This window comes from Pongo abelii, chromosome 13 (assembly GCF_028885655.2).
Source record: "Pongo abelii isolate AG06213 chromosome 13, NHGRI_mPonAbe1-v2.0_pri, whole genome shotgun sequence".
Classification (NCBI taxonomy): Eukaryota; Metazoa; Chordata; class Mammalia; order Primates; family Hominidae; genus Pongo; species Pongo abelii.
In genome coordinates this window covers 68,459,002-68,478,480 of record NC_071998.2, presented here as the reverse complement: position 1 = coordinate 68,478,480, position 19,479 = coordinate 68,459,002, and the positions used below count along the sequence as shown (strand labels likewise).

The 19,479-nt window shown below is 37.8% G+C and overlaps 1 protein-coding gene and 1 long non-coding RNA gene across 4 annotated transcripts in view; both read left to right on the top strand.

Annotated features, from left to right (window-relative positions):
* Positions 1-19,479, top strand: part of GNAQ (G protein subunit alpha q) — a 308,682-nt gene that overhangs the window by 5,400 nt on the left and 283,803 nt on the right. The gene's annotated exons all lie outside the window — the stretch shown is intronic.
* The window catches only part of LOC129047879 (uncharacterized), a 31,551-nt gene continuing 22,690 nt past the window's right edge, over positions 10,619-19,479 (top strand). Inside the window, exons 1-2 of one of the 2 annotated variants that reach the window (XR_010136524.1) lie at positions 10,619-10,981; positions 12,194-19,479. The exon at positions 12,194-19,479 is cut by the window's right edge and continues 14,578 nt beyond it. This is a non-coding gene — a long non-coding RNA (uncharacterized LOC129047879). The remainder of the gene's footprint in view (positions 10,982-12,193) is intronic. The other variant, XR_008509739.2, reaches the window with a different exon arrangement.

The following is a 19,479-nucleotide window of genomic DNA, read 5'->3' as shown; positions in this document are numbered from 1 at the left end:
TGAAACAAAGTACTTATAGTTTATATCAGAAGAACAAAGTGGGAACATCCCTCATAAAAATCAAAACTGTGGCTCTGACTGTATAACAAAGCCTTTGGAGTAAGATTTTTGCATTGAACTATGTAGATTCATTGTCTGGATCTCCATATAATGTCCCATCGTTACCCCTATATGCTATTTCTTCATATGGCAAATCTGGCACAAATTAAAACCCTGCTGAACAGTGAAAATATTGCAGGTTTATCTATTCACATATTTTAAAGTAAGTTTAGAAAGGAGAACCAGAAGACTAATTTAGTAGCCATTTTAATATAAATAAATTTGATAGAATCTTTTTCATTAAAAAAGAAAACCATCTCAGCTCTACTTTAGGAGAAATGGCTTATGTTCAGTTTTCAGAAGTGCGTATTAAAAACAGTTATGATTTTTATTACCCATGAATTTTTTAGGACCTGAAACAGCCTTTGCAGTTGTGAGGCTGCATGCTATGCTAAACTTAGCAGAAAAAAGGAACAGATTTTTCTTTATGATCCAGGCACACTTACACTTGAAAAGAAATTACCAAGATTCTCTAAGGAAGGTTTTGATTCCAGCATTCATATTAATTTTTCTTTAAGGGGAGTTATTCGTTCTGTTAATATTAGTAGAAATGTTGATTGGATGTTGTAGAGGGAAAATAGGGAGCTCAAAGGGTACATCTTGGAAGAGAGAGAAGCCATTTTATAAGGAGGTTAGGATTGCTTTCTCCCTGAGAAGGTGGAGGGAATCTGTTTCCTCTGTATTGGGTTGAGGAAAATACAAGTATGTGAAGCAACAAATTTAAAAGTCAAATTTCCTGGTTGGAGCGGGAGGCAGTCACATTTTTCAAAGGAAAACTTTTGTAATGCTTTTAAGTTATGTTACGATCTCTGCAGACTTAATCCTAGTGAAGTGTGAAATAGCAATAGAAGGTAAAATGTGCGATTGTTGGTAATTAAATCTGTGGCGATAACTGACTACAGTAAACCGTGAACGTTTACTCTTGTTCTGCCGAATGGAGTAACATTAAAGAAAGAGCTGCTCTCAGACCCAAACACTGTTTTGTGTGAATAGCTGTTACTAATAAAATTATAGGAAGTTGTTCAACAATCACCTTTGATTTGTTACATTACCGATATGTAAAAATCTGTCTGATTTCTCATCTAACATGTAGTAAAAAGGACCTAGGCATACTGATGAAATGAGTTAACACATCTTAGGTGGTCATGAATTTGGGCTTTACAAACAAAAATAAACGTCCATGTTGCAGTGCCGAGAATCCCAAATTGGATTAACTATACAGCTCTGTTGTTAACCTTTATACATAGCCATAATCAGTGCAGAATATTTTGTTAAAAGCCTTTATGGTGAATTTTAAAGAACAAAATTAGTATTATTTAAAAATCAAATTATGAAGATATCTCAAATCCATTTTTTCAACATATACTTGTCAGTTATTAAAAAATATTTCCTCTAATTTTTTTTTTAACCAGGCATAACTTAAGAAGGAACAGTTTCATGCAGAATGCTAGTCAAATGAACAAATATGAGCACCTACTATGTGCCAAATAATGTGCTGTGTGAGATGCTCCTTATGTCTTATTTGCCAACAGGAAAGACTGAGCACTTTGCACAGTTCTTGTATTGTAGCTGATGTCCTCGTACTGACATGCCCTTCTGACTTTTATCCTTCCTGGCTTTGGCTTTTCCATTGGGTCTTCATACACAGAAAGAGACAGAATAATCTGAAGGCCATTGTAGGAGCTTCCTGGGGATCACAGGACTGGGGAATGCAGATGATCTTGAGAATCTGAACTCTGCCTTTGAAACGTATCATTTTTTGCCTTTATGCATGAGAAACTGCTTATGACCACTTACCTTGTGTTTCTAAGTGGATTGGAAGCTCTGTGAAGGCAAAGATCCTTGCTCTTATATTTTTATCTCAATTCCCGATGATTCTATTATCAGTAACTAGGGATGTGTGTGGAAAGCTGGATTCCAAAAAGAATGGAGGGTAATCGGAGGAAGTGAATTTAAATTCCCTGCTTTCTTCTAATAGGCATCATCCATATGTTCTCCATTTTCCACTCCTCTTTGCTGTTTTGTGGGCCACCGGGGGCACAGTGAAAGGAATTCTGTTTTAAAGATGGAACAGTTTTTGCCTTCTTGCCTTCCTCTCATTTGTTCTCTTGGGACAACGTTTCAGTTGAACATTCTCATATTGTTTCCAGTTAAAAGCCAATAGCAGTTGATCCAGCTGTTCCAATGGAAAGCTGTTAAACACACAAGTTCTTTGAAATTTGACAATCCGTGCACCTTTATTACAGGATTAATCATGGATTGTGAACAATATGTCTGCTTTAGAAATAAAGTAGTTGTTTTCAAGTAATGGATTGTGGTGCAGTTGGGAATGAAAATATTACTAATGCCATTATAGTGTGTGTGTGTATATGTACACACACATATACAATATGTGTGTATATACATACATAATTGACCCACAAATTAAAGAAAAAGACATCTAGCCAGACTTTTTGGCTCTGTTACCGGAAGCGAACAGTGATGTTTAGACACATAGTTACATGTATTTCTAGGAGATAGCCTCATTTTTTTTCCCTTTGGAAAACTAAAATCATGAATTAATTGTGCTTTCCAAGAATTTTTTTTTTTTTGATCAGCATCACTTGCTAAAAAATAGAAATAGAATTTTTTTTGTTTCTTTTTTATGTTGAAAATTTTTTTTCATTTTTATTGTTTCTTTTCTACATTTTCTTTTACTGTAGGGGCAACAGGGTGATTGGTGAGATCTTCTACCACCATATATTTACTGGTAACTGCAGGCATCTAGTTGCTTCTAAAGAGGAATGCTTCTGTGATTTACCCAGTCACTTTTCAGTCTATCAGTGATTTCTGTAGCCCCCCTACCCATCCCTTCCATGTGAATACCACCCACCCATTTAATTCCTCATCACATCTTTCTTAAACAGATGCTAAAGAGGTTCCTCAGATTCTCTGACTTGCACATTTCCTTACGATTTAGAGAACTTCCAAGTTGGTGCTTCTGTGAGACATCATGTGGCTGTGAGCTGGTGAGAGGGGAAATTGGGTGCTTTAATACATTCAAAGGAAGGAATTTGTGAGTGTGTGTTTAGGCGATGATTAACTTTGTTTTGCAATACTTACTCTGGTCTGTAAAGCAAAAATAAATTGTTACTAAACACAATGTAAAATTCTCCTTCCTTTTCCAGAGGGCAGGGACTTGAGATTGGTTCATGATTACCAGCAGAGTTAGTGAGCCAGTGCTGGATAATCTATCACGGGCCAGTGGGTTTCAGAATCGGATGCAGTGCGTATGCTGGAAGGGGAGAAGGTGCTGTAGGCATGTGTAGGCATCTTCCTCACTTAATGATTTGGAAACCCTCTTCTCAGTGACTTGCAAGCCTTAACATCTTTTTCTGATTGTATTTCCATACAGATAGTTAAGGGTGATGGCGATAGCAGTGGCCTTTACTTTTGTTATACCCAATCAGCCTGAGTACATTTTTGTGGTGGGTTTGTTTTGATATTTTCTTGCCATGTGAATTGATATTTAGGACCTGCGCTTTGCAGAGCTCCTTCATTATAGTATGCGTTCTTTCTGCAGATGGCAAATGCAATTTTCCTCTTGTCCTAGAGAGATGACCCATTTCCTGTGACTTGTTCTAATAATACAAGATGACTTTAATTTTTGTTCAGTTTGCCTTTAAAAGATTGCCAGGTTTAACTCTCTTGTCTCTGTAACTCTTGTGATATATTTTTGAGCATTGGTAAGATATGCAATAATTTAGAAACAATGGCAGACTAATTTTGTGAAAGTTTTTTATTTTTTATTTTTGGCTAAATAAGCACCTTTTATGGCTGTGCATTTTGGATTTGTTACATATATCTTTTCTAAAATCTGTGACTGAAAGTGGGGTAAAGTATTCCTGCCCTGCTTACTTAATCTTTTTTTCCCACATAACTAACCTCAGGGTATTTTGATCGTTTGCTTTTTCTATAAAAACCTGTAGAATGAAGAGATTGCACCAGATGATCTCTAAGGACCATTTGAACTTTGAATCTTTTTCTCCTTTCCCTTTGCAGCTTTGGCGTCTTGGCCACTTTCTGCCCAAAATCACCCCTGGATGAGGGGTCTGAGCTTGCTGCCTTCTCCAGCGGTGACGGGCTGTACCAGGAGGCATTGCCAGATCTGGTGGGCTCCTTCGGACTGGCCTGGCTCTTCTCTTTGACCTCTGTAATAACTCTGAGTGCCCTGCAGTGGGGAGCACTTTGAGGGGGGCCTGTGAATGAAGCCTTAGCGAGTCTGTCCAGAGCTCCCCTAGTGCCGCCTGGCATGCTGCTGATAGTTGCAATGTCTTCACAAGAAATGGTATCAGAAACCTCCTGTCATATCAGCATGGGTCTCTTGCTTCCTGCAGGAAGGGCGATATCCTGGGAGGCACAGAGGTGGAGCCCGAGAGACGCACTGTTCCAGCGCTGCTCGGCTCAGGACTGGGTCTTTTCTTCCGTACCCTCAAGCAGCTTCCTTTGACTTACTACTTCTTTTTGTTTGTTTTTTCTTCATTGGGCTTTAAGCGTTGCTTCTCTTTAGTGTATGTGTGACTGAAGCCAAACACAACATTGCTTTCCCTTTGCCTGCAAATAATCCTGTTGCCCAAGCCCATCTCTGCCATTTTCAGTGACAGCTGGCTGGCCAGTGAGCCTGAGCACTGGGAATGCCCAGCAGGGCACATCTAGGGGGCTGCTTTATATTTGGAGCTAGCAGGTCTCTTTTCTAGGGCTTTCCAGGAAAGATTTAGAATTAAACATTGGATGGATCTTGTGTGTTCATTTCTTTTTCCATCACTGTGCCTTTATTTTCTTGGGGCTTTCATTAAAACCAGAAAAACAGATAATGGTAGAAACATCTATAGCATGCATACAAAGAAGTAAAAGTAAAAGATTTTTATAATTTTTTGCTTTAAAATATATCTAATGCCATGGCCTCTGAGCCATTCTCAGTTGGTATGACCATGATCAGAGAAACCTTAAGAAATCAGCTTTGCCAGGCGTGGTGGTTCATGCGTGTAATCCCAGCACTTTGGGAAGCCAAGGCAGGCAGATTGCTTGAGCCCAAGAGTTCGAGACCAGCCTGGGCGACATGGTGAGACCTGGTCTCTACCAAAAATACAAAAATTAGCTGGGCGTGGGTGCCCATGCCTGTGGTCCCAGTTACTTAGGAGCCCAGGTGGCCAAGGCTGCAGTGAGTTGTGATCGTGCCACTGCACTCCAGCTTAGGTAACAGAGTGAGACCTTGTCTCAAAAAAAACAAAAAAAAAAGCAGCTTCCTGTGTCCCTCATTTACATTCTGGACAAAGACTCTGTGGCCAAAGAAAGAGCAGCTGGACTCTCATGCTAGTTCTGGAGAAACTAAGGAAAGCTTAATTCCACTGGAGGTGCCAGGCAGGCAGTTGGCATTCCTAGGCCCACTTTACTCCTGGCCCAGGGCCTTCTCCTCATCAACTTATCAGCATTGGGCTTCCTTACCTTGACCTCACATTTGCAGTTGAATGAGTGCCAGGGAAAGGAACAGACATAGGGTAAAGTAGAGTAATAGGGAGTCCCGAGGGGCTTGGAAGGGCAGAGGGTGTTGCTGCCAATAGGGGTAGCACCATTGTGTCTTTGCTGGGCTCTGGAGAGAAGGAGAGAAGAGCAAAGGAGAGGTGCCTCATGCCTTGGATTGATGTTCTCAATCAGGAAGAGCCAGACCAATGCTGCCTCTTCTGGCCGCCTCCACCATCCTACCACGTGTTTTCATCCTCATTGTCACATCCACTGTGCCCTTCCTCACCCAGATGGTGGGTTGGGAGTTGAGCAAGTAAGTGTAGACGCCTTGGTGGAATGGGAGTAGTTTGTGTTGCATGTACTCATTCCTGTCCTTTTGTTCCCAGAGGTGGTTAAATAGGTGAGCATAAAACTCTCATGAAGCTGTATCCCGAGAAAAACCGTTGACAGAGTGTAAAGAAAATTTGCAACATGTTTCCTCCATATTTTTTTTTTTTTCTGTCAGCTGTTTCAGGTGATAGAAATGCATCTATTACTGTTTTGAGAACTCTGCTAATCCTGTGATGTGTTATGAGATGTCTCTTGAGACATCCTTGCTCATGAAATCTGCTTTTGCTTGGCTTGCATCTCCTATAGTAAAATGGCTCTCAGTTGCCCACGGCAATAAATAAATAAGCAATAGCATAAGATATTCTTGCCAGGTAGATTAATGCAAAGTGGAGGCATGTAATGTAGAAATAACACCTTTTAGCTGAGAAAAGGCACCTATCAATTGGATGTATTCTCTTGTGTCTTTTTCATGTTCTGGGCCATTACATCCAAGCCTAAGAGCAGACTTTTTCCCTAGGATTTTTAAAGGTTCTTAAAGTCTCTTTCTTTTCTTTCTTTTTTTTTTTTGAGACGGAGTCTCACTCTGTCACCCAGGCTGGAGTGCAGTGGCGCGATCTCGGCTCACTGCACCCTCTGCCTCCCAGGTTCAAGTGATTCTCCTTCCTCAGCCTCCCAAGTAGCTGGGATTACAGGCGCCTGCCACCATGCCTGGCTAATTTTTTGTGTTTTTAGTAGAGACAGGGTTTCACCATGTTGGTCAGGCTCGTCTCAAACTCCTGAGCTCAGGTGATCCACTCGTCTCGGCCTCCCAAAGTGTTGGGATTATAGGCGTGAGCCACCGCACCTGGCCTAAAGGTTCCTAATGTCTCTTTCTAATTATGACTGACATTCAAAATGAAGCTGCATATGTTTTGGTTAATTTGAATAATTTTTAATAATTTGAGATAAAAACTCGGTAATGCAGAAACAAAAGGTACTTGAAATGAACCTTTATATTTTTATTTATCAATTACTTCCTAATGGTCCAAGAATTAATGAATTGGCAAGCACTATCTCCTATTAGAGTCAAGTTTGGCTCTGACATGGAGTCTGGAGGTGGAAGGTTCTTGCTGTCTTCCAGAGCTAACGAATGGGTGTCCTCTGCACATTCTACCTTCTCCTATTTTGCCGTGGGTTACCATCTAAGATGTTATCCAGATCACGTTAGAAACGATTACAAATTTTGGGCACATATCACTTCTTGTAGTAATGAGTCCCATGCATTTTCTCATCTTATATGGGAGAAAATACCTGTATGTTGCTTTATCATTTTCAGAGAAACAGTTTGTGTTTCCTTATCCAATACATCTTGGTAAAGAGTAGCATTTTAATGGAGGAAATTATAGGACTTCATCAATATTTCTTTAGGGAAATCCTGAAAATCACTAGCTCTGTCCTTTGTGAAACGTATTTTTTGTAGGGCTTTCTACTCTAGGCCATGCTTATTATGAGAACAGATTCTTCTGCAGCGGGTGGGAGGATGTTTCTAAACCCCTAGAGTCTACCTATGAATTGCTACTCAAATTACGACGTATCCATCTCAGAATTAATTAATGTGTTGTGCATCCCTAGTCCTTAATTGTTGGTTGACACAATGATTTCTATTAAAAATATTCTTTATGTTTTATACTATAATGTATCCTTAAGCAGTATGCTGTGGCCTGAATTTACGTTGTCTTTTATTCTCTTTTTGGAATGAAATAAGAGCACTTGAGATACTGTGTTTTGGTGGTTTGGTTGTTTGTAAAATAGTAAAAAAAAAAGTTTGGTAAGGAGAAAAGCTATTGTGCTTAATAGACAGTCCAAGTTTGAGTTGAGAAGAAATGTTTATTTTCTTCCACTTAAGAATGTTCTGACATTCTTAAGAAATACATTATGTTGTTTTCATGCTAGTCTTTGAAAGAATGACAACCCACATTCTGTTATTTAATTACATTATTTTTTATAGCCTGTTTTTCAGTGATTTTGGAATTTTACGAATAATGCAAGTTTTTTTGCACAAAATTTAATACAGTGTTTTAAAATGTATTCATAAATTTATCAAAAATATACCAGTCTAAACTAAGAACCGTGCTCTCTTTTTGCACATTCCTTTATAGTCTGTTTTATTTTTCTGTTTTTTACATAGATGTGATCATACTGTACAATTTAACATTAGATTGTAAGCATTTTTTTATGTGGCTGTGTAGACTTCATATTAACATTTGAAAAGACTATAAGATTCTTTTGAGAGGACGTATATTGTTTACTTGTTTACTCTTTTTTTTTTTTTTTTGTACATTTAGGTTTCTCCCAATGATTTCATTTTAAAAATAATGCTGTGATGAAGTTCTTGGTGGAGATAGCTTTTTAAAACATGCACACACATAATTTTGTTAGAATAGATTCATGGAAATGTTATTTCTAGGTCTGAGGATATGAAAAATTTTACAACCTTGGTTATACACACCCAAAACATATTCTGAAATGATTATATACAGTTTGCAGCATCATGAACAATATTATTAGAATATCAGTAAGTTAGGAGGCAAAAATGGTACATAGTTCTAAACTTTGCATTGATCATTAGTGAGAATGATCGTTTCCCCATGTTTGTTTCTAGTTGAATTGCTTATTTTGTGAATTGTTTCTTCATTTCCTTTGCCTGTTTTTGAACTCCAAACCTACAAATGAAATTAGCCTTTTGTCATTTTTATTGCCAAAAACTTAACCCCTGTCTGTTGTTTTCCTTTTGTTTTGCATTATTTGATACAGAAGTTTTTAGTTACTATCAAGCCAAAACTGTTGATCTTTTGCTATTCTGTTTTAAAATAAAAATCATGATCTGCTTTAGATATTCCATGAAAGCTAGATTTACTGCCATTGTTATGGGCAAAACTAGGTTGAATGTAGTGTGTTATACATCACTGATGTATGGTTCTTTTTCTTTCAAAATGAAGATGAAATGTACATACAAGTTTCAGTGTCACAGATGACACAGCATAAGCTGTTCTATGTGTAATTGGATTTTTTTATTCAGTAATATGTAGGATGTCTTGCCATGTTAATATAAATCTTTTGGATCATATTTATGGCTTTTTAGTGTTTCCTCTGTGCATTTTGAATCATACAGTGGTGTGATGCAGCTAGTTTGTACCTGCTCACGAAAGCCAGTTTTGTACATTTTTTTGTCTCAACTCTACATTTAATGACTGAACTTTGGTAGCTTGAAATCAGACACGTTGCTAGGGTTTACACCACAGAAATTGGCAGATATAGATTAGGGCTTACTCTTATCTCTGGAAGAACTAATTGTTAAATATCAGCACAGTACCGTTTTTACCTGATACCTTTTAATGAATATTTACTTTGATTCTGTTAAGAAAATGTTATAATCAGTGCTACAGTGAACATTGTTGGGTATTTTTGCACGCTGTATGATTCTTTTCATGCACATTTTTTAGAGTTTGATTATCAGCCGTTTTGGTCCGTAACATAACATAACGTAACGTAACACAACATATAACAGGTTTAGCTGTCCTTGGATTATGTCAATTCATTGTTGTGTTTATTTGCATTTTATTGAATCAATATTCATTTTACAGTTTTTATTTTCTAAAATGCTTACAAACTATACTAACAAAATTACAAAATATGCCTACAAAAATAATTAACAGATGCCTGAACTTATCATTTGAATTAGATTTTCTATCACTTTTAGCTTTCACTTTATTTCTGTATTTCTTTTTTTTTTTTTGAGACAGAGTCTTGCTCTGTCACCCAGGCCGGAGTGCAGTAGCGTGATCTCGGCTCACTGCAACCTCCGCCTCCCGGGTTCAATCAATTCTTCTGCCTCAGCCATCCCGAGTAGCTGGGACTACAGTAGCTGGGATGCCTGGCTAATTTTTTGTATTTTTAGTAGAGATAGGGCTTCACTGTGTTAGCCGGGATGGTCTCGATCTCCTGGCCTCGTGATCCGCCCACCTTGGCCTCCCAAAGTGCTGGGATTACAGGTGTGAGCCACTGTGCCTGGCCTAATTTATATATTTCTAAAACTTTGATGGTTTTCTTTATGGAAGGATGGAGTGCCCTAGGACAAATGTCTCCAAGGGGGAAAAGAACAGAACTGATAAGATTATATGATAGGTTTGGCTATATGCAGAATTGTTCTGAAGCGCAACAGTTTTAAATGGTGATGAAGTCCAGTTTATCTATAAGAATTGCTTCTGCTTTTTGGTCCCATATGGAAGAAAACATTGGAAAAATCCAAGGTCACAAAAATTTACCTCTCTTTTCTACTAAGAGTTTTGTAGTTTTAGGTCTTACACTTTGAGTTGATTTTTGTATGTGGTGGGATGTGGGGTTTCAACATAATCCTTTGCGTGTGAGTATCCAGTTGTCCCAGCACCATTTGTTGAAAAAAACGTATTCTTTTCTCATTGAGTTGTCTTGACATTCTTGTTAATTAATTTTTCTTATCTTCATTACTTTTTTCTTGCAGTTTTTCTAGGTTTTTTACTTTTTCTTGAATTAAAATTCTTAGATTATTTTAAAAAATACTTTCTCAATTTGAATTAGTAGTGTTTAAGGCTTTGTGTTTTATTACATGTCCCTATGTAGCATTCTTATCCTTTTACAGATATTCTAAAATTACAATTTTTATTTTTGTTTTTGAACCAAGATTGTTTAATATAGTTTAAATTTTTCAAGTGGTTGTGGTTTTTTTTCAACCTTAGTTATATATTCTGAGGTCATTTTGATAGAATGTGGTCTGTACTGTTTCTACTTTTTGGAATTTATTGTAGTCTAATATATATAGTCAATTTTTGTTTTATGGGTACATAAAATGCATATATGTGTATGTCTTAAAACCATAAATATATGTGTATTATTTAATTTTATGACTGATATTTGCTGCTAATCTGCTTCCTTATATTGTGTGTGAATCTGCCAAGTACTGAGAATTCTGCAGAAGTCTTCCATGACGCTGGTGTTTGTGGCAATTTCTCCTATTCCAGAAATTTTGCTCTATGTAAGTACAGTTATGTGTTGCTTAACAATGGGGATACCTTCTGAGAAATTTGTGGCCAGATGATGTTGTTATTGTGTGAGCCTTGTAGAGTGTACTTACACAAATCTAGATTGTATAGCCTGCAACACACATATAGGCTATGTGGTAAAGCCTATTGTTCCTAGGCTGCAAACCTGTAGAGCATGTTATTGTACTGAACACTGTGGGCTTTTGTAGCACAGTGGTATTTGTGTATCCAAACATATCTTAACATAGAAAAGGTTCAGTAATAAAAGATAAAATACAGTACACATAGAGCGCACTTACCATGAATGGAGCTTGCAGGCTGGAAATTGCTCTGGGTGTCAGTGAGTGGTGAGTGAATGTGAGGGTCTAGGACATGACTGTACACTTTTGTACAACTGGCAGCTCGGTAGGTTTGTTACACAAGTATTACCACAAACGTGAGTAATGTGTTGCATTATGATAGCTACGATGTCACTAGGCGATAGGAATTTTTCAGCTCCATTATAATCTTGTGGGACCACAGTTGTTTACGTGGTCTATTGTTGACTGAAACATTGTTAATGTGGTGTATGACTGTACTCTTTTATGAGGTACCTAAAAAATGTCCATGAGAATTAAAATTTTGTCATTACTGCATTACCTTTTATGTAAGTTAATGCTATTATACCTTGAACTCAGCATCGTTGAGTATTAATATTGTTCTGTTGTTTGCATTTACTTGATGTATGTGTCTCATTTATTTTCAACTATTCTTTGTTTTTGCTACCCTCACAAGTTTGTTTTGTTTTGTTTTGAGACGGAGTTTGGCTCTGTCGCCCAGGCTGGAGTGCAGTGGCGCTATCTCGGCTCGCTGCAACCTCTGCTTCCCGGGTTCAAGCAATTCTCCTGCCTCAGCCTCCTAAGTAGCTGGGATTATAGGCGTGCGCCACCACGCCCAGCTAATTTTTGTATGTTTAGTAGGGGGGTTTCACCATGTTGGTCAGGCTGGTCTTGTGATCTGCCCGCCTCGGCCTCCCAAAGTGTTGGAATTACAGGAGTGAGCCACCACGCCCGGCCTAAAGTTTTTGTTTTTTTAAACCTCAGCCTGAGTGAGTCTTTTCCTAAAATAGTTGAGTTTATTCTTGTTACACTTGATATATGATGAATAATGTTAGGGTGTACTGGCATCTGATTTCTGTTTTCTGATTCTTTCTTGATTTCTTGCAGCTACCCCAATCCTCCTCCATTATTTCCTTTTCTCTTTCTCACTCCTTTGGGATTTGTATTGGGTTTGTTGTGCTTTCCACACTGATAATTTGAAAGGTATGTACTCTGCTTTTAATTTTACTATCGGTAGCCTTTATAACTTTTAGTAGTCATATTCAATTTATGTTTCTCAGTTTATCATCTTCAGAGATCAAATGGTATTATATGTCCCTCCCCTTTATGGGAGGGAAATTTTTTTCACCTATACCAGGGATCATCAGCAAACTTTAAGGGTTAGGTAGTAAACATTTTTGGCTTTTGGGCTATATGGCTTCTATTACAACGACTCAATTCTGCCACAAACAGTTTGTTAATAAATGAGTATGGCTATTTTCAAATACTATTTTATTTACAAAAACAAACAGAAGCAGGATTTGGCATTCTGGCAGGTATTTGCCAACCTCTGATTACTCCATTTTCTGCTTTTTGTGTTATTTTATTTGTGTGTATTAACTTTTTTGTTCCCGTCTGTTATAGACAAATTAGCAATACCAGACTTAGAATGGTTCTCTAAATCTTCATGGTTAGTAATAACATCAACACATTTTATTTTATATATTTATTTTCTTAATAGTCTTCTCAGAGGCAACATTGGATATATCAAATGATAAAAGTCTTGTAAGAAATGAGAACACATGGACACAGGAAGGGGAACATCACACACTAGGGCCTGTTGTGGGGTCGGGGGAGGGGGGAGGGATAGCATTAGGAGATATATCTAATGTTAAATAACGAGTTAATGGGTGCAGCACACTAACATGGTACATGTATACATATGGAACTAACCTGCACGTTGTGCACATGTACCCTAAAACTTAAAGTATAATAAAAAAAAAAAGTCTTGTAAATAAAACATAAAATTGTCAATGGCTAAGGGCATCTTTCTGAAGTCTAGGATTTATTGATGGTTATTAAAAGGCTAAGCATAAAATTGAAATTACCTTAATGTGAATATAATATGGGTATTTGTGTCAGATGGAAGGAGAAGTGTTTACGGTGTTCAGATCACTTCCAGGTTCATTGCTCTAACTTACATATGCTTTATTCTGTTCTTCCTCCTGATTACAGATTCCTAGTGATTCACCTATATCTACCGTCTTAATCCTGAAGTAGTTTGCTCTTCTTTCCGCTTACGCCCCCTTTCTTCACTGTCTTTTGTTCATCTCTGCTAGCATCAAGTTAATATTTGATCTTGCAGCCAATGTGATCTTTAATGTTTTGAAAGTGATTCTGTAGTAGTTTCTCAAATTTCATACCTAGAGTTTATTTTCACACTTTCTAAAACTCTTAGCCCTTTGATTTCATATTGAATATCAGGGATGATCACAGGGAATCATTATAATTAAACCTAAGGAACCTCATTTAAGTGTATTGTCATTTATCGCTTATTTATTCTGTTTTCTTTGAGAAATTGTGTACATATATGTATATATATATATATTTGTGTCTGCAATTAAGATGCATATTTAGCATTAGTTCTATGTTTAAATGCTTATCACCAAATATTTCTTATCTCAATTATATGCTTTTATTTATTTTTATTCATCTATGAGTTGGCTAGATTATACCTTCAGATAGGTTTTTAAATGATGGGTCCATGGGTGATATATTTCCTGAATTCTTGGGTATTTGAAAATGCCTTTCCGAGGCCCGGTGAGGTGGTTTACACCTGTAATCCCAGCACTTTGGGAGGCCGAGGCGGGTGGATTACAAGGTCAGGAGTTCGAGACCAATCTGGCCAACATGGTGAAACTCTGTCTCTATGGTGCGCACCTGTAATCCCAGCTACTTGGGAGGCTAAGGCAGGAGAATCACTTGAACCCGGGAGGTGGAGGTTGCAGTGAGCTGAGATTGTACCATTGTACTCCAGCCTGGGTGACAAGGCGAGACTCCGTCTCAAAAAAAAAAAAAAAAAAAAGAAAATGCCTTTCTGTGGCATGCATGTATTAATAACAACTTGCATGGGTATAGAATTCTTGGATTAGACCTCTTTTTTACCTACCTTGCTTGCCACGTAGTAGATTTTTCTCCATTGTTTCCCAGCAGATAGATTTGATAAGTCTGTGGCCAGTCTGAATATTTTTTCTTCGTGATTTGCTTTTTTAAAAATTTGGTTGTTTCTATAACATGAAAGCTTAACAGTGTACCCAGGTTATGCTTCAGTGTTTTATAATTTTTGTTATTTATCTTGAAGCACTGAACCCACTCCATCTCTATAATATCCTTTCATTTCAAGGATCTTCCCCATTTTATCATTGAATTTTTTTTAATATTCCACAGGAATTGTTTTTCTTCTTTAGGTACACCAATCATTCATAATTGAATTTTTGTTGTTTCTCTGCCAAAGCTGTTAGCTTCCCTCTAATTGCTGTATCTCTCCATTATTTGTGTGGTTTGCCCAAATCTCTTGTCTGCAATGCTGATTTGGCACTGTTTGGAATATAAATGTCAAGTGCCAGTAAGTAGGTGTTAAATGAATGAAGTACCTGCTATCTCTTTGATGCTTCAGATTCATTTTTAAGTTCTGCAGTATTGTTGTTTTTTCTCCTTATTTCCTTTCTTAGCTCTGACAATTTTTGTTTCACCTTATTTTTAGAATGTCCTATTTCAACAATGCACATTTTGTTACATTTTCTTGATACAGTGCAAAGCAATTATAGTCCATTTTTTTCTTCTGTTTTCTAGAGTAAACCTTTCAAAGCATTCTCTTCATTTTTCTTTTGCATGTCCTTTGCCTTGTCTTCATTTGTGCTTAGGAATGTTCCAAATTTTGTCTGGCCCTAGTATTTGTCCAAAAATAGGGTGGGTGGAATCTCATTGACTTCCTTCCCTATTTGTCTTGGGTCTGTTTGTATCTTTCCTTTAGCACTTGAGCTGGAGGACTGGAAGATGATGGTATATATTCTATTTTTAGCTGTTCAGTTGTCTGAGTAGAGTGGTAAGGAGGGCTCTCTGGCAGTGGCTACTATGAACTTTGCTTCATCTCACAACTGATTCTGTTCGTTCCTTCTTTTTTGAGTGAGCCAGCCACTTTGATGAGAAGTCATTCAGAATGGAGCCTTGCTGTTTTTGGGATTTTCTTGCTGTGCATCTATAGGGTCTTTTTCTCTGCGTTTCTAGACCACTTTGCAAAGTAGTCTTGCTTTTAGCCCTCAACTTTTCCAGTAAATATGTCAGGTCAGAGGGGAAAACAGATCTGTTGGCTATGTTGTTCCTCTTTAGCCCCTTCATGGCTAGAATAGGTAGGAATGTGAGTTCTAATTAGACATTACATGTTCCTTGAAGTTGGGGGACATAAGGGAGTCTTTGAGAATCTTTGCCACTTATTTCCCTCAACATTATACTGTTTTTACAAGCAGAAGAGCTGTGTGTAGTCTCAGCCGCTTCTGTTTGGTCTATTTGTATTACTTCTGATTGATAGATCCGTTGCTATTATTAATGTAGATAAGGTTTTTCTTTCTACATTTTTTTTCTTCTTGTTCATCTTGAGGGATAGAAAGGAAGTTGCTGTTTTTAGGGGGCTGCCATCTTTCCAGGAAGTGTGCTTTATGAGTCTTGATGACTGTAATTAACACATGTGAAGTCTTTCATAGGGAGTTATAATTATAGAATCTCAGTTAAGAATATGCTTTAAAGTCCAAGCATGCACCCCATACTTGAGTGGCCTCTGTAACATCCCCAATTTGTCGTTAAGTCTGTTCACCTCTACATTCAGTGATGAGAACATTATCCCCCAATTAATTCCATCTTCAGTCATCTATGTTTATTAGAAATCTTTCATTGAGCTGAAATCTGTCCTATAACTAGCTTCAGATTCTATTCCTGGGGAACACGGAGAGACTGGAACCCACTGGAACACATCTGTTTCTCCCAGTAATTGAAGTTGGCCTCATGACACCCTTGGGGATGGCTTTCTTCCTTTTATGAACCATCATTTCTCATAAAGCAGGAATGAAATCTTGTTCCTTAATATCCTGATTGTTCTCATCTTTTAAAAATTACCTGTAATGAAACCCAGCACTTGATGTGTGCCTTGATGAAGTCAGAGTAGATAATTCTGTCTTTCCTCCCTGACATTCGTGTGACTCTAGAAATCTTTGTCTTTTTGTCTAAATAAATCATCCCAACAATTACAGCAATTTTAGTGCAAAGGGCACTCAATAACTGTCTCTACTAGTACCAGTTCATGTTCGTTTCATTTTTCTTGATACAGCATTGCACTGCTAGTCCTGTTTTTGATCTGTGGTCATCTGTGATGTGTACATAGTCTTCTGCATTTTTCCTTTTCCCTTTATCATGTATTTGCATGGAATTTTTTTCGATTCTGAGAGTTTTTACTCCTATTGAATTTCATCCTAATTCTGGGAACATCCTTCCAAGATCAGATTCATTTAAATTTTATTCCCAATTTCTAGCATTTGTAATTCTGCCCTGTTCATTCTCTAAAGGAAAGTAGAGGGACCTGTTACAATAAGATTTGTAGTTACATCAGGGAGAAACAACTATTTTTGTTAATACTGTCAGTGAAGATAGGGAAGTTTTTAGATTTCAAGACAGGTTGCCATGGTCTGTCATTCTGTATTTCCAGTTGATTCCAAGTCTTTATTACTTTGTTGTTTACTTACTTAATGGGCATGAAGCCAACAATAGGCTACCCACATTTGACTTCACCACTTGTGTTGGTATAAAAGGGAATAGAGAAATCAAGAGAGAGGGACGTCTGCTCTTCCTTGACTATGGCACACTCTCCTGTCGTAGGAGGAAATCAGATTGGCCTTCTGGAGTGGGCTTCTTACATGTCACAGCTGTGGTTGTGGTGGTGGTGGTGGTGGTGGCAGATGAGGGGGTGGCACCCCTGGCAGTGCACATTGTTGGTGAACTGTTTTAATCTCTCCCGATAACCTGAAGTTTAGATTGCCAACCAGTTGATAATAGCCATTATTGTTAAAGAGAGAAGGAGTATTTTCTTTTTCCTTGTTTTCTGTGAATATTAATTTCCATGTAGAAGAAAAAGAATATTTAGGAAAAGCAAACTTCATTTGGTACCTATTTACTTTACAGCCAAATTGATTTAATCTCCCTTTACCCTCCTCCTAAGGCAAGTGGTTCTTAAAGAGAGAAAGCCAACTTAGAAATCTGTATACTTTATTTGACAGTATGCCCACATTTTTAGCAGTAACATTAGCTAGTGTCAATGTTTAAATTTCTCCTTTAAGAAATTCGATAGTTGGCTGGGCGCAGTGGCTCATGCCTGTAATCCCAACACTTTGGGAGGCCGAGGCGGGCGGATCACGAGGTCAAGAAATCTAGACCATCCTGGCTAACACGGTGAAACCCTGTCTCTACTAAAATACAAAAAATTAGCTGGCTGTTGTGGCATGTGCCTGTAGTCCCAGCTACTTGAGAGGCTGAGGCGGGAGAATCGCTTGAACCTGGGAGGCGGAGGTTGCGGTGAGCTGAGATCATGCCACTGTACTCCAGCCTGGGCAACAGAGCGAGACTCCATCTCAAAAAATAAAATAATATAAAATAAAAGAAAAGAAATTCGATAGTTAAGTGAAAGTTGTATTATTCAGTGTATATGTATGATTATTTAATGTAAAATAAACTCAGTTTTTCCAGTTGGATGGTGAGGGTGGTAGCAGGGGAGGAGTTGGTAGTAAATAATTCTGGATATTCAGCAAGAAATTGAGGAGGGATCTTGCCCTCCCTCCTTTTATCCCATTCCCTTGCTCCCATTTCTTAATTGAGTCTGGCCTGAGCCCATGTGGCTGGCCAGCACAGGTGAAAGGCCCTTCTTCACAGCAGATGTATGATGATTCCTGGACAGTGGTCAGGATAATTGCCTTTTTGTGGAACTTTTAACAGAAAAGGTGACTGAAGGTTTGAGCACGTCCCCTTTACAGGGGCCATCTTTCCCCCACCTGTGTGGATGTACATGGGTCTTCCAATGGCTCAGACAACACACCTGAGTGTCCTTGAGTCTCACCTTATTGTGAGTGTTGCTTGTAAGCAGTGTTGTCACTAAATTTATTTCTACTTTAATTTGGTAATTTACCAGAATATCTTCTTTTCTAGCCTCGATGATTATAGCTCGTTGAAATGCCTGAAGTCATTTTTGTTTTCTTCTCTCTCACTCATGAGAATTATTCCAAAAAAAATTTTGGCCTTCACACCAGTGTTTAAAAATTGTTCTGTACCTAGGTTTACAGTGGGGTTACGTCGTCTTAAATCTAGTTAAGGTTAACAAGATATATATTCTTTTCTGGAGAGTTCAGTCTTGGAAGCCAACCTGAGTTTTTAAAATGTGCTGACTGCATGTGGATAAATTACAGCCCTGTTCCCAGATGTGTGGGATCTCACAAGATAGGGATTGGATGGAGGAGTATCCCTGATTTGTCAAAGTGCTAGTCTAAGAGAGCTGCCTTTGTTGTAAGTATGCTGCTTGTGTAATTTCAATGATCAAGATTCCCTTTGAGAAAAAATGTGGTTGTACTGACATTTACTTTGAGCAAATGAAGCATAATTCATATCTGTTGAAATTGAAATTAATAATGCATGGCTATGGCTATGTGAGTACTTTTTTCAACCTTTGTATGTTCTTGCATATAAATTTTTAGAACCCGTGGTAAATCAGATGGTGCAGAGGCTGTTTGATTTTTTTTTTTCTTCCTTGTTTTCTAGTGGGTGGCTTGCTTGAGCAAGGGAATGCAGTGCGTAAGTTTATCAGCATTAGAATCTGTGTTTATGAAATTATATCACTTATTAAAAATTAAATATTTTAGTCAAGGTTTTTACGTGTCCTTTGCAAAAAAAAAAAAAAAGCTTTTAGATTGCTCTTTATTTGTTCTTTCCCAGCTGAAAATGAAAGATAAGGGACAAATATTAGTATCAATTCTTTTATTTGCATGCCTTTTCTCTAATGGTTGTTCCTTGCCTTTTAGTCCTTGTGTAATGAATACGTTAGAGGCAAATGTCACCTATCTTGAAACCATAAAGACTTAGTTTCTGTACTACTGCTTTTTAGGTACAAGTGCAGTCTGGCTTCTGAATGTAGAACCAGTCATCAGAATAGCCCTGGATTGCACAGCGGGAAGAATCTGCATTGGCGAAGTACTCTGGTGAAGCTGAACAATTCCAGGTTGCAAAGAGTACTTGGTTCATCTCTCATTTTCATGAGGACTAACATCACACACAATGCTAAACCTCACTAGCAGAGAACTGAAATGAACTCCTGACAGGCCAAG